We start from the raw sequence: 14,608 nt of genomic DNA on the forward strand, positions 1-14,608 counted from the left end.
TCTTTAATTGCTTATTCGTCAGTAGCTCATATAAGATTAGTGATTTGCGGTATTATACCTATAAATTATTGAGGTTATGTGGGTTCTTATATTATAATAATTGGTCATGGTTTATGTTCTTCGGGAATATTTTGTTTAGCTAATATTAATTATGAGCGTTTACAAAGACGAAGATTATATATCAATAAGATATATATCAAGGGGATAATAAATTTTATACCTTCGATAAGATTATGATGATTTTTACTAATATCTTCAAATACAGCAGCCCCACCTTCAATGAATTTAATAGGAGAGATTAGATTAATTAATAGAGTAGTAGGATGATCTTGATTATCAATAATTACTTTGATTATAATTTCTTTTTTTAGAGCTGGTTATAGATTATATTTATATTCTTATACGCAACATGGAAAATATAATTTAGGAATTTTTAGATTTTACACAGGGGTATCACGGGAATATTTAATATTAATATTACATTGATTACCTCTTAATATTTTAGTTTTGAAAATTGATTATTTTTTTATTTGATTTTATTTAAATAATTTAATATAAAATATTGATTTGTGGAGTCAAAAATATGAAATTTCATTTTAAATCATTAAAAGATATTTTATTTGTTTTATTAGATTTTTTTTATTTTTTTTTAGAATAATAAGTTTTTTTTTATAATATATTTTATTATGGAGAATTTAACTTTATTTTTAGAGTGAGAAATTATTTCTTTTAGGTCTATAAGAGTAGTAATGTCTATTTTATTGGATTGAATATCTTTATTATTTTTAATATTTGTTTTAATAATTTCTAAATAAGAAAGGACCAATATCTCAACACGTGTTTCACCCCTCCACGGGGCATCTTCAGGAGTTGTTACACAGATTAGTGCTAAACACCGGTGTTTAGCACTAATCTGTGTAATTGTAATTTACGGTGGCGGTTGTGTAGTTGGCATTGTCTGTCGAATGCGCATTTACGAGCGGGCTGGCGGGCGGTGCACTTTCATGCACGACAACCACTGCATGTGCGGAGGTGGCTAGATATTGGTCCTTTCTTATTTAGGATGGACTTCCGCAATGTAACGCCTGAATCCATTAAATATTTAATAATTTCTTCTTCTGTAATTTATTATAGAGGAAGATATATACATTCTGAGTTAAATTTAAATCGATTTATTATTTTAGTTTTATTATTTGTATTATCAATAGTTTTATTAATTATTAGACCTAATATAATTAGAATTTTTTTAGGATGAGATGGGTTAGGTTTAGTTTCATATTGTTTGGTAATTTATTATCAAAATATTAAGTCTTATAATGCAGGAATGTTAACGGCTTTATCTAATCGTATTGGAGATGTAATAATTTTAATGGTTATTGCTTGAATAATAAATTATGGAAGATGAAATTATATTTTTTATTTGAATTTTATAAATAATGATTTTATAATAAAATTTATTAGATTTTTATTAATTATTGCAGCTATAACAAAGAGAGCCCAGATTCCTTTTAGATCTTGATTACCTGCGGCAATAGCAGCCCCCACTCCAGTATCGGCTTTAGTTCATTCTTCTACTTTAGTTACTGCTGGAGTTTATTTATTAATTCGATTTAATGTGATAATAGTTCATATAATTTTTTTAAAATTTTTATTAGTTTTATCAAGATTAACTATATTTATGGCTGGTATTTCTGCTAATAATGAATTTGATTTAAAAAAATTATTGCTTTATCTACTTTAAGACAATTAGGATTAATAATAAGAATTTTAAGAATAGGATTAGCTGATTTAGCTTTTTTTCATTTACTAACTCATGCTATGTTTAAGGCTTTATTATTTATATGTGCGGGTGTTATTATTCATATAATAAATGATATTCAAGATATTCGTTATATAGGTGGAATTAGATTTTATATTCCTTTAACTTCTTTATGTTTAAATATTTCTAATTTAGCTTTATGTGGTATTCCTTTTTTAGCTGGATTTTATTCAAAGGATTTAATTTTAGAAATGGTTAGTAGAAGAAATTTAAATATATAATTTTTTTTTTATATTATTTTTCTACTGGTTTAACTATATTTTATACTATTCGTTTATTATTTTATTTAATAATTAATGATTATAATTTATTAGTAGTTTATAATTTATATGATGAAGATTATACAATAATAAAGAGAATATTTATGTTATTAGGAATAAGACTAGTAGTAGGAAGAATGTTAAGTTGATTAATTTTTAATTATCCTTATATAATTTATTTACCTTTTAATATCAAAATAATAGTAATTTATGTAAGAATATTAGGATTTTTAATAGGATATTTAATTAGAAATATAAAAATTATATCTGTGAATAAATTTTTAAAAACTTATAGTTTAAGAAATTTTTTATGTTTAACATGATTTATACCTAATTTATCTACTTATGGTTTAAATTATTATTTTTTAAAATTAGGTCAAAATTTTAGATGAGATTTAGGAAGAAAAATGAGACTTTCTTAGAAAATCTTGAAGAGCAAAACAACATCAAGTGTTTCGTATATACTGCATGAAATTTGAAGTTGTCTTTTTAATATTTTTTTATTAAAAGCAATTAAAACTGAAATTTAAGACGAATGTATTAATCGACCAGCGGAAATATCTCCACCTAGCATTATCTTGATACGGCATAGATTTAAAACTTTACTAGTTAGGTTACGTCTCTAATATCAATTTCAGAATAAAATGAGACTTTCTTAGAAAATCTTGAAGCTCAAAACAACATCAGGAGTTTCGTTTATACTGCTTGAAGTTTGAAGTTGTCTTTTTAATATTTTTTTATTTGAAAGCAATCAAAAATCAAAATTGAGACGAATGTATTAACCGACCAGCGGAAAAATCTCTACCTAGCGTTACATTGATACGACATAGATTTAAAAATTTAAAAGTTAGGTTACGTCTCTAATATCAAATTCAGAAGAAAAATGAGACATTCTTAGGAAATCTTGAAGCGAAAATCAACATCAGGTGTTTCGTATATATTGCTTGAAATTCGAAGTTGTCTTTTTAATATTTTTTATTAAAAGCAATAAAAACTGAAATTTAAGACGAGTGTATTAACCGACCAGCGGAAAAATCTCCACCTAGCGTTAAATTGGTACGGCATAGATTTAAAAATTTTAAACTTAGATTTCGTCTCTAATATCAATTTTAGAAGAAAAAATAAGACATAATTAGGAAATCTTGACGCGAAAACCAACATCAGGTGTTTCGTATATTCTGCATGACATTTGAAGTTGTCTTTTTAATAATTTTTATTAAAAGCAATAAAAACTGAAATTTAAGACGAGTGTATTAACCGACCAGCGGAAAAATTTCCACCTAGCGTTACATTGATACTGCATTGATTTAAAAATTTAAGAGTTAGGTTACGTCTCTTATATCAAATTCAGTAGAAAATAAGACTTTTTTTTAAAAATCTTAAAGCGAAAATCAACATCAGGTTTTTCTTTTATGCTGCTTGAAATTTGAAGTTTCTTTTTTAATATTTTTTTATTAAAAGCATTTAAAAATGGAAATTAAGACAAATCTATTAATCGACCAGCGGAAAAATCTCCACCTAGCGTTACATTAGTACGACATAGATTTAAAAATTTAAAAGTTAGGTTACGTCTCTAATATCAATTTCAGAAGAAAAATGAGACATACTTAGGAAATCTTGAAGCGAAAATCAACATCAGGTGTTTCGTATATACTGCACGAATTTTGAAGTTGTCTCTTTAATATTTTTCATTAAAAGCAATCAAAACTGAAAACTAAGACGAATGTATTAACCGACCAGCGGAAAAATCTTCACCTGGCGTTACATTGATACTGCATTGATTTAAAAATTTAAGAGTTAGGTTACGTCTCTTATATCAAATTCAGTAGAAAATAAGACTTTCTTTAAAAATCTTAAAGCGAAAATCAACATCAGGTTTTTCTTTTATTCTGCTTGAAATTTGAAGTTTCTTTTTTAATATTTTTTATTAAAAGCATTTAAAAATGGAAATTAAGACAAATCTATTAATCGACCAGCGGAAAAATCTCCACCTAGAGTTACATTAGTACGGCATAGATTTAAAAATTTAAAAGTTAGGTTACGTCTCTAATATCAATTTCAGAAGAAAAATGAGACATACTTAGGAAATCTTGAAGCGAAAATCAACATCAGGTGTTTCGTTTATACTGCTTGAAATTTGAAGTTTTTTTTTTTTAATTTTTTTAGTAAAAGCAATCAAAAATTAAAACTAAGACGAATGTATTAACCGACCAGCTAAAACATCTTCACCTGGCGTTACATTGATACTGCATTGATTTAAAAATTTAAGAGTTAGGTTACGTCTCTTATATCAAATTCAGTAGAAAATAAGACTTTCTTTAAAAATCTTAAAGCGAAAATCAACATCAGGTTTTTCTTTTATGCTGCTTGAAATTTGAAGTTTCTTTTTAATATTTTTTTTATTAAAAGCAATCAAAAATCGAAATAAAGACGAATGTATTAATCGGCCAGCGGAAAAATCTCCACCAAGCGTTACATTGATACGGCATAGATTTAAAGATTAAAAAGTTAGATTACGTCTCTAATATAAATTTAGGAAGAAAAATGAGACATTCTTAGGAAATTTTAAAGCGAAAATCAACATCAGGTGTTTCGTTTATACTGCTTGAAATTTGAAGTTGTCTTTTTAATATTTTTTTATTAAAAGCAATCAAAAATGGAAATTTAGACAAATCTATTAATCGACCAGCGGAAAAATCTCCACCTAGCGTTACATTGGTACGGCATAGATTTAAAAATTTAAAAGTTAGGTTACGTCACTAATATCAATTTCAGAAAAAAATAAGACTTTCTAAGAAAATCTTGAAGTGCAAAACAACATCAGGTGTTTCGTATATACTGCATGAAATTTGAATTTGTCTTTTTAATATTTTTTTATTAAAAGCAATCAAAACTGAAAACTAAGACGAATGTTTTAATCGACCAGCGGGAAAATCTCCACCTAGCGTTACATTGATACGGCATAGATTTAAAAATTTAAAAGGTAGGTTGCGTAACTAATATCAATTTAGGAAGAAAATTGAGACTTTCTTAGAAAATCTTAAAGTGCAAAACAACATCAGGTGTTTCGTATATACTGCATGAAATTTGAATTTGTCTTTTTAATATTTTTTTATTAAAAGCAATCAAAACTGAAAACTAAGACGAATGTTTTAATCGACCAGCGGGAAAATCTCCACCTAGCGTTACATTGATACGGCATAGATTTAAAAATTTAAAAGTTAGGTTACGTCACTAATATCAATTTTAGAAGAAAAATGAGACATTCATAGGAAATCTTGAAGCAAAAATCATCATCAGATGTTTCGTTTATACTGTATGAGGTTAGATTTTTAATTTAAATAATTTTGAAGTAAAAAAGTCATAAAAGAAAATTATGACGAATTTATTATCGGACTAGCGGAAACTTCTCCACACAGCGTTACATTGATACTGTATGGATTTAAACATTTAAAAGTTAGGTTGCTTCACTAATATCAATTTTAGAAGAAAAATGAGACATTCTTAGGAAATCATGAAGCTAAAATCAACACCAGGTGTTTCGTTTATACTGCTTGAAATTTGAAGTTGTCTTTTTAATATTTTTTTATTAAAAGCATTCAGAAATGAAAACTAAGACGAATGTATTAATCGACCAGCGGAAAAATCTCCACCCAGCGCTACATTGATACGGCATAGTTTTAAAAATATAAGTTAGGTTACCTCTCTAATATCAATTTCAGAAGAAAAATGAGACATTCTTTGGAAATCTTGAAGCGAAAATCAACATCAGGTGTTTCGTTTATAATGCTTGAAATTTGAAGTTGTCTTTTTAATATTTTTTTTATTAAAAGCAATTAAAAATCGAAATAAAGACGAATGTATTAATCGGCCAGCGGAAAAATCTCCACCAAGCGTTACATTGAAACGGCATAGATTAAAAAATTTAATAAATACGTTACGTCTCCAATATCAATTTAGTAAGAAAAATGAGACTTTGTCAGAAAATATTGAAGCGAAAATCAACATCAGGTGTTTCGTTTATACTGCGTGAAATTTGAAGTTGTCTTTTTATTTTTTTTATTAAAAGCAATCAAAACTGAAAACTAAGACGAATGTTTTAATCGACCAGCGGGAAAATCTCCACCTAGCGTTACATTGATACGGCATAGATTTAAAAATTTAAAAGTTAGGTTGCGTAACTAATATCAATTTAGGAAGAAAATTGAGACTTTCTTAGAAAATCTTAAAGTGCAAAACAACATCAGGTGTTTCGTATATACTGCATGAAATTTGAATTTGTCTTTTTAATATTTTTTTATTAAAAGCAATCAAAACTGAAAACTAAGACGAATGTTTTAATCGACCAGCGATAAAATCTCGACCTAGAATAATCTTGATACTGCATAGATTAAAAAATTAAATGTTAGGTAACGTCTCTAATATCAATTTTAGAAGAAAAATGAGACATTCATAGGAAATCTTGAAGCAAAAATCATCATCAGATGTTTCGTTTATACTGTATGAGGTTAGATTTTTAATTTAAATAATTTTGAAGTAAAAAAGTCATAAAAGAAAATTATGACGAATTTATTATCGGACTAGCGGAAACTTCTCCACACAGCGTTACATTGATACTGTATGGATTTAAAAATTTAAAAGTTAGGTTGCGTCACTAATATCAATTTTAGAAGAAAAATGAGACATTCTTAGGAAATCATGAAGCTAAAATCAACACCAGGTGTTTCGTTTATACTGCTTGAAATTTGAAGTTGTCTTTTTAATATTTTTTTTATTTAAAAGCATTTAAAAATGGAAATTAAGACAAATCTCTTAATCGACCAGCGGAAAAATCTCCACCTAGCGTTACATTGAAACGGCATAGATTAAAAAATTTAAAAGTTAGATTACGTCTCTGATATCAATTTCAGAAAAAAATGAGACTTTCTTAGAAAATCTTGAAGTGCAAAACAACACCGGGTGTTTCGTATACACTGCATGAAATTTGAAGTTGTCTTTTTAATATTTTTATTAAAAGCAATCAAAAATGAAACCTAAGACAAATGTATTAATCGACCAGCGAAAAAATCTCCACCTAGCGTTACATTGATACTGCATATATTCAAAAATTTAATAAATACGTTACGTCTCCAATATCAATTTAGTAAGAAAAATGAGACTTTGTCAGAAAATATTGAAGCGAAAATCAACATCAGGTGTTTCGTTTATACTGCGTGAAATTTGAAGTTGTCTTTTTATTTTTTTTATTAAAAGCAATCAAAAATGAAAACTAAGACGAATGTATTAATCGACCAACGGAAAAATCTCCACCTAGCGTTACATTGATACTGCATAGATTATAAAATTCAAAAGTTAGGTTATGTCTCTCATATCAATTTAGGAAGAAAAATGAGACTTTCTCAGAAAATCTTGAAGCGCAAATCAACATCAGGTGTTTCGTATATTCTGCATGAAATTTAAAGGTGTCTTTTTAATGTTTTTTTTATTAAAAGCAATCAAAAATGAAAACTAATACGAATGTTTTAATCGGCCAGCGGAATTATTTCCACCTAGCGGTACACTGATACGGCATAAATTTAAAAATTTAAAAGTTAGATTACGTCTCTAATATCAATTTTAGAAGAAAAATAAAACATAATTAGGAAATCTTGAAGCGAAAATCAACATCAGGTGTTTCGTATATACTGCATGAAATTTTAAGTTGTCTTTTTAATAATTTTTATTAAAAGCAATTAAAACTGAAATTTAAGACGAGTGTATTAACCGACCAGCGGGAAAAACTCCACCTAGCGTTACATTGATACGGCATAGATTGAAAAATTAAAAAGTTAGATTACGTCTCTAATAACAATTTTAGAAGAAAAATGAGACATAATTAGGAAATCTTGAAGCGAAAATCAACATCAGGTGTTTCGTATATTCTGCATGAAATTTGAAGTTGTCTTTTTAATATTTTTTTTTATTAAAAGCAATCAAAAATGAAAACTAATACGAATGTATTAATCGGCCAGCTGAAATATTTCCACCTAGCGATACACTGATATGGCATAAATTTAAAAATTTAAAAGTTAGATTACGTCTCTAATATCAATTTTAGAAGAAAAATGAGACATTCTTTTGAAATCTTGATGCGAAAATCAATATCAGGTGTTTCGTTTATACTGTTTGAAATTGGAAGTTGTCTTTTTAATATTTTTTTATTAAAAGCAATCAAAAATGAAAACTAAGACGGATGTATTAATCTACCAGCGGAAAAATCTCCACCCAGCGCTACATTGATACTGCATAGATTTAAAAATTTAAAAGTTAGGTTACGTCTCTAATATCAATTTTAGAAGAAAAATGAGACATTCTTACGAAATCTTGAAGTGAAAATCAACATCAGGTGTTTCGTTTATGCTGTATGAGATAAGATTTTTAATTAAATAATTTTGGAGTAAAAAAGTCATAAAAGAAAATTATGACGAATTTATTATCGGACTAGCAGAAACTTCTCCACCTAGCGTTACATTGATACTGCATAGATTATAAAATTCAAAAGTTAGGTTACGTCTCTCATATCAATTTAGGAAGAAAAATGAGACTTTCTCAGAAAATCTTGAAGCGAAAATAACCATCAGGTGTTTCGTTTATACTGCTTGAAATCTGAAGTTGTCTTTTTAGGATTTTTTTATTAAAAGCAATCAAAAATGGAAATTTAGACAAATCTATTAATCGACCAGCGGAAAAATCTCCACCTAGCGTTACATTGATACTGCATAGATTTAAAAATTTAAGAGTTAGGTTACGTTTCTAATATCAATTTCAGGGGAAAATTAAGACTTTCTTAGAAAATCTTGAAGCGAAAATCAACATCGGGTGTTTCGTTTATACTGCATGAAATTTGAAGTTTTTTTTTGAATATTTTTTTATTAGAAGCAATCAAAAATAAAAACTATGACGAATGTATTAATCGACCAGCGGAAGAATCTCCCCACAGCGTTATATTAATACTGCATAGATTTAAAAATTTAAAAGTTAGGTTACGTCTCTTGTATCAATTTTGGAAGAAAAATGAGACTTTCCCAAAAAATCTTGAAGCGAAAATCAACATCAGGTGTTTCGTTTATGCTGATTGAAATAGAATTTGTCTTTTTAATATTTTTTATTAAAAGCAAAAAAAATGAAAACTAAGACGAATGTATTAATCGACCAGCGGAAAAATCTTCACCTAGCGTTACATTGATACGGCATAGATTTTAAAATTTAAAAGCTAGGTTACTTCTCTAATATCAATTTCAGAAGAAAATGAGACATTCTTAGAAAATCTTGAAGCGAAGATCAACATCATTAGTTTCCTTTATACTGCTTGAAATATGAAGTAGTCTTTTTAATATTTTTTATTAAAAGCAATCAAAACTGAAAACCTGCTCTAATCATCACCCAAAATATTGAGTCGTTCAAGAAATCTTTGGAGGCAGCAGTGACCGAGTTTCCAATGGAAACCGTTTGTAAATCCATCGACGAATGGCCCTATCGTCTAAAAGCGTGCGTCAAAGCTAAGGGTGGACACATTGAATAACTAGTTTAGTATATTAACATATACTTTTCACTCTACATAATCACATAAAAAACTTTAGCATAAAGTTGTTTTTTAGCTATTATCGGATATTTTTTTTGTAACGTAAGTTTATGCTAGACCAGGTATTATTTATATTTTATATTATTTGTGATTATTTGACATTTTAACAGAAATGGACGTAAATACACAAGATAAAGATCATGCGTGCGTGTGTGCGTGTGTGTTATTTAAATCCATTTCTATTACGATCCCAATTCGTTAATAACATAGTTGTCGCTCCGCAGATGATTAGTGGCGCTAAGGTGTCCGGAGGCAAGGCGAAATCAGCCGGGGCGACCGCTCAGACAGTTCCAGTTCAAGCGCAGTGTGTCCAGGTGCAGCCGGTGCTCGGAACGCAGCAGCTTACACGGGCACAGATCATCAGCCCACTACAGGTAACACTTGTCACGTCGCTTATCACTGCCATAAACATTATGCAGTTGAACTAGAGATAAAAAGAAATTAAAAACTTTGATATTAGCAACCTTTGTGGCTAACCTTACTGGATTTCGTACATAAGTGGTCAATTTAAATTCTCCTATTATTTATAGTCTTTTTTACGTACTCAAAAAGAAGATCAATAAATACTTGTATGCTATTTGAGAAAGTTGAAATCGAAATTGACCTGATAGCGGACAGCGCTGCACCGGTCACTGGGGGGAAGACAATGCCTTGCACTGGGAGTGTCTATCAGCCGTAGGAGAAGCGGAAAGTGCATGTGACTGATTTCGAATATAATTAGTTGAACAGAATAATACGCGTGTGTGTGTGTGTATGCGTGTGCGTGTACGTGTGCGTGTGCGTGTGCGTGTGCGTGTGCGTGTGCGTGTGCGTGCGTGCGTGCGCACCTAAATACCAAATACTTGTCTATTTCCATACTATGATGGTCTGAAAAAAATTGCGCCATATGATAAAGACTGCCAATGTATATATTTTCTAACGAGTACAGTAAAGAGCAATTTGTCTTTTTTAAAATAATAAGTCATTAAATCTCCTCAAAACTCATAAATTCAAGATGTCCCAATACAACTGTGCATTATTATGGAACTAATCGGTATATTTTGTTGCCTTTAGAGATGTTTGTTATGTTCAGCCCAAGTTATAATAAGCAGTTCGGCTTGTGAATTGAAACCCCTCTTCTCGCAATCTAATTAACGAATTGTTTGAAAATAAAATGCTTTCGCGAATCCCAAGCTCGCAAAAAAATTTGTCACTTTTAGTTAGTAAATAACATGAGTTTGGTTTTTGTTATTTTGCAAGTATGTCGCAACTGCGCATCGTCAATTTTTACAATGAGAACTTTAATTAAGGCATTACAGCACAATACAACGGCAGTACGAGCGTCATGTCACAGCGCGGTGACGAAACATTGAAATTTTGTTTGACTGCACTTGCGGACACCTGTACATATATTTGCGAAATTATTGTTTATTTATTTGAATGCAATTGCGAATATCCTTATTTTATTGCATGTTATGTGGAACGTTCTTAGATTGGCAGCCGGTGTTTTTTATTAGTTGATCAGCGAGTGCGCGTGTAGTAAAACAGGTGCAAAACATGAGTCAATAATGACAGGAAAAGACAACTCGCACGGGGCATGATGTCCTTGTGGGTTGTCCATTTTATTTGTTGTTACCTGTTTTTTCTTACAATTAACTTTTGAAGTTCGCATGTTATTACTTTGTTAATTTATATATATAAATATATATATGTGGATATATATTACTTTTATACTTCGCGCATTGGACAAGTCGCATTGAATCTCCCGCGTTTGACAGTTTGTTTTTTTTTTTAACTTGTAATTATTTTTGAACTTCGAGTCAGACGATTCGCCTTAAATTTCCGGGATGGTCAGATTTTTTTCATAATTTTTTTAACTTCCAGTTACTTTAAATTTCCCGAGTTTGACGCTATTTAGATCAGTTAGAAATATAAAAATGTCATCAATAAATAAAGTGACCTCTTTGAAATACGTTGTATCATTTTTTTTAATTTGGAAACGACGGACCAATACTTTTTACTAGCTATCACGTTATATCGTGTAATAAATATTTTGTTCATTATGCTGTATGAAGCGCTCTATATACATATATGAATAACAAAATGGAAAAATTTAATTACAGTTACAAGTAAACAAGATAATTGCTATTCTTTTTATCTTATTAAGAGCCCATTACAAAGTTAAGACAATGTAATGCTATCTGACAGCTAAAGTATCCGATGACATTTTTCTTCGATTCGACCCCCCACGACACTGCGTGTTTCTAAGGCTCCGAATCCGTTTCATTTATTATCATAAATTCCTAATAGGCTATCAGAGATTTTATTATCCACTAGTAAGCTGGCCCTATGTTTTCTCTTAATTTTTTTTTCCACATTTCTTTTCAGTAAAGTGATGGTCGCTTTTGACCTATTGACATTTAAAAGCTGCAAGCCGTCGGAGTACCTGTGACCGATCAAGTAAATTAGCTTAACTTACTTGATCTGTCGAACATATTATAAGAATGAAAATCCATGTGAAACAATGACTTAAAAATAAAGATAAAGTTAATTTACTCAATATTGGAACTTTTATCAGGTCTCTTATTGATGATCAATTATTTTTTTATATATTTGGCTCTACTCTGATTTGCAAGGTGTCATTGTCGAGATGAACAGGAAACTCAACAACACTTTTTTTTTAAATAATAATTGTGACTTATGTATGTACACTCTGTCAGATATAGACTAAATGTACTTACAGGATTCTTGTAATTTAAATATTCATTGAGTTAATAATAGAGGGCAAAGATGTAACACATCACCAGCTGACCAAGTTGAGGCTTCCTAAGGAGCCCTCGAGCTTCTCCACCTTAAAAAAGGTCTTAGACAAAGTGCCCTCTAATCTAATCTGCAAATATCTCTTGGACAACAGTGTAAGCGATATAAAAAAATATTAAAAGATTATATGTATGTGATATATATTTATTTTGAAAATAATCAGCAATGCTGTATTGTTTTTCGAATTCCAGGGCAAGCACCGCAGGAAGGAAGGCGTCACGTCTCCAGCAACCAGACCAATAAGACGCAGCACCAAATTTTTAAGCGCAAAACCTGATTTTAAAATATATGATGTTGATTTTCGCTTCAAGATTTCCTAAGAATGTCTCATTTTTCTTCTGAAATTGATATTAGTGACGTAACCTAACTTTTAAATTTTTAAATCTATGCCGTACCAATGTAACGCTAGGTGGAGATTTTTCCGCTGGTCGATTAATACAATCGTCTTAGTTTTCAGTTTTTATCGCTTTTAATAAAAAAATATTAAAAAGATAACTTCAAATTTCAAACAGTATAAACGAAACACCTGATATTGATTTTCGCATCAAGATTTCAAAAGAATGTCTCATTTTTCTTCTAAAATTGATATTAGAGACGTAACCTAACTTTTAAATTTTTAAATTTATGCCGTATCAGTTTATCGCTAGGTGGAAATATTTCCGCTGGCCGATTAATACATTCGTATTAGTTTTCATTTTTGATTGCTTTTAATAAAAAAAATATTAAAAAGACAACTTCAAATTTCATGCAGAATATACGAAACACCTGATGTTGATTTGCGCTTCAAGATTTTCTGAGAAAGTCTCATTTTTCTTCCTAAATTGATATTGGAGACGTAACGTATTTTTTAAATTTTTGAATATATGCAGTATCAATGTAACGCTAGGTGGAGATTTTTTCGCTGGTCGATTAATACATTTGTCTTAGGTTTCATTTTTGATTGCTTTTAATTAAAATATTAAAAAGACAACTTCAAACTTCATGCAGTGTATACGAAACACCTGGTGTTGTTTTGAACTTCAAGATTTTCTAAGAAAGTCTCATTTTCTTCTGAAATTGATATTAGAGAGGTAACCTAACTTTTAAATTTTTAAAACTATGCCGTATCAATGTAGCGCTGGGTGGAGATTTTTCCGCTGGTCGATTAATACATTCGTCTTAGTTTTCATTTTTGATTGCTTTTAATTAAAATATTAAAAAGACAACTTCAAACTTCATGCAGTGTATACGAAACACCTGATGTTGATTTTCGCTTCAAGATTTTCTAAGAAAGTCTTAATTTACTCTTGAAATTGATATTAGAGACGTAACCTAACTTTTAAATTTTTAAATCTATGCAGTATCAATGTAACGCTAGTTGGAGATTTTTCCGCTGGTCGATTAATACATTCGTCTTAGTTTCCATTTTTGATTGCTTTTAATAAAAAATATTAAAGAGACTACTTCAAATTTCGTGCAGTATAAACGTAACACCTGATGGTTATTTTCGCTTCAAGATTTTCTAAGAAAGTCTTTATTTACTCCTGAAATTGAAATTAGACATGTAACCTAACTTTTAAATTTTTAAAACTATGCCGTATCAATGTAACGCTAGGTGGAGATATTTGCGCTGTTCGATTAATACATTCGTCTTAGTTTTCAGTTTTGATTGCATTTAATATTAAAATATTAAAAAGAAAACTTCAAATTTCAAGCAGTATATACGAAACACCTTATGTTGATTTTCGTTTCAAGATTTTCTAAGAAAGTCTCATTTTCTTCCTAAATTGATATTAGAGACATAACCGCACTCGTAAATTTTTAAATATATGCAGTATCAATGTAACGCTAGGTGGAGATTTTCCGCAGGTCGATTAATACATTCGTATTAGTTTTCATTTTTGATTGCTTTTAATAAAAAATTATTAAAAAGACAACTTCAAATTTCATGCAGAATATACGAAACACCTGATGTTGATTTTCGCTTCACGATTTCCTAATTATGTCTCATTTTTCTTCTAAAATTGATACCAGAGACGTAATCTAACTTTTAAATTTTTTAATCTATGTCGTATCAATGTAACGCTTGGTGGAGATTTTTCCGCTGGCCGATTAATACCTTCGTCTTTA

The 14,608-nt window shown here is 29.4% G+C and overlaps 1 pseudogene; it reads left to right on the forward strand.

The window, feature by feature from the left end:
* Positions 1-611: 611 nt before the first annotated feature.
* Positions 612-2,471, forward strand: LOC137927502 (NADH-ubiquinone oxidoreductase chain 5-like; annotated as a pseudogene).
* The last annotated feature ends 12,137 nt before the right edge of the window (positions 2,472-14,608 follow it).

This window comes from Battus philenor, unplaced genomic scaffold (genome assembly GCF_028537555.1).
Source record: "Battus philenor isolate CCGP_79_NKW_IND1 unplaced genomic scaffold, ilBatPhil1.0.hap1 SCAF_31, whole genome shotgun sequence".
NCBI classification, from domain to species: Eukaryota; Metazoa; Arthropoda; class Insecta; order Lepidoptera; family Papilionidae; genus Battus; species Battus philenor.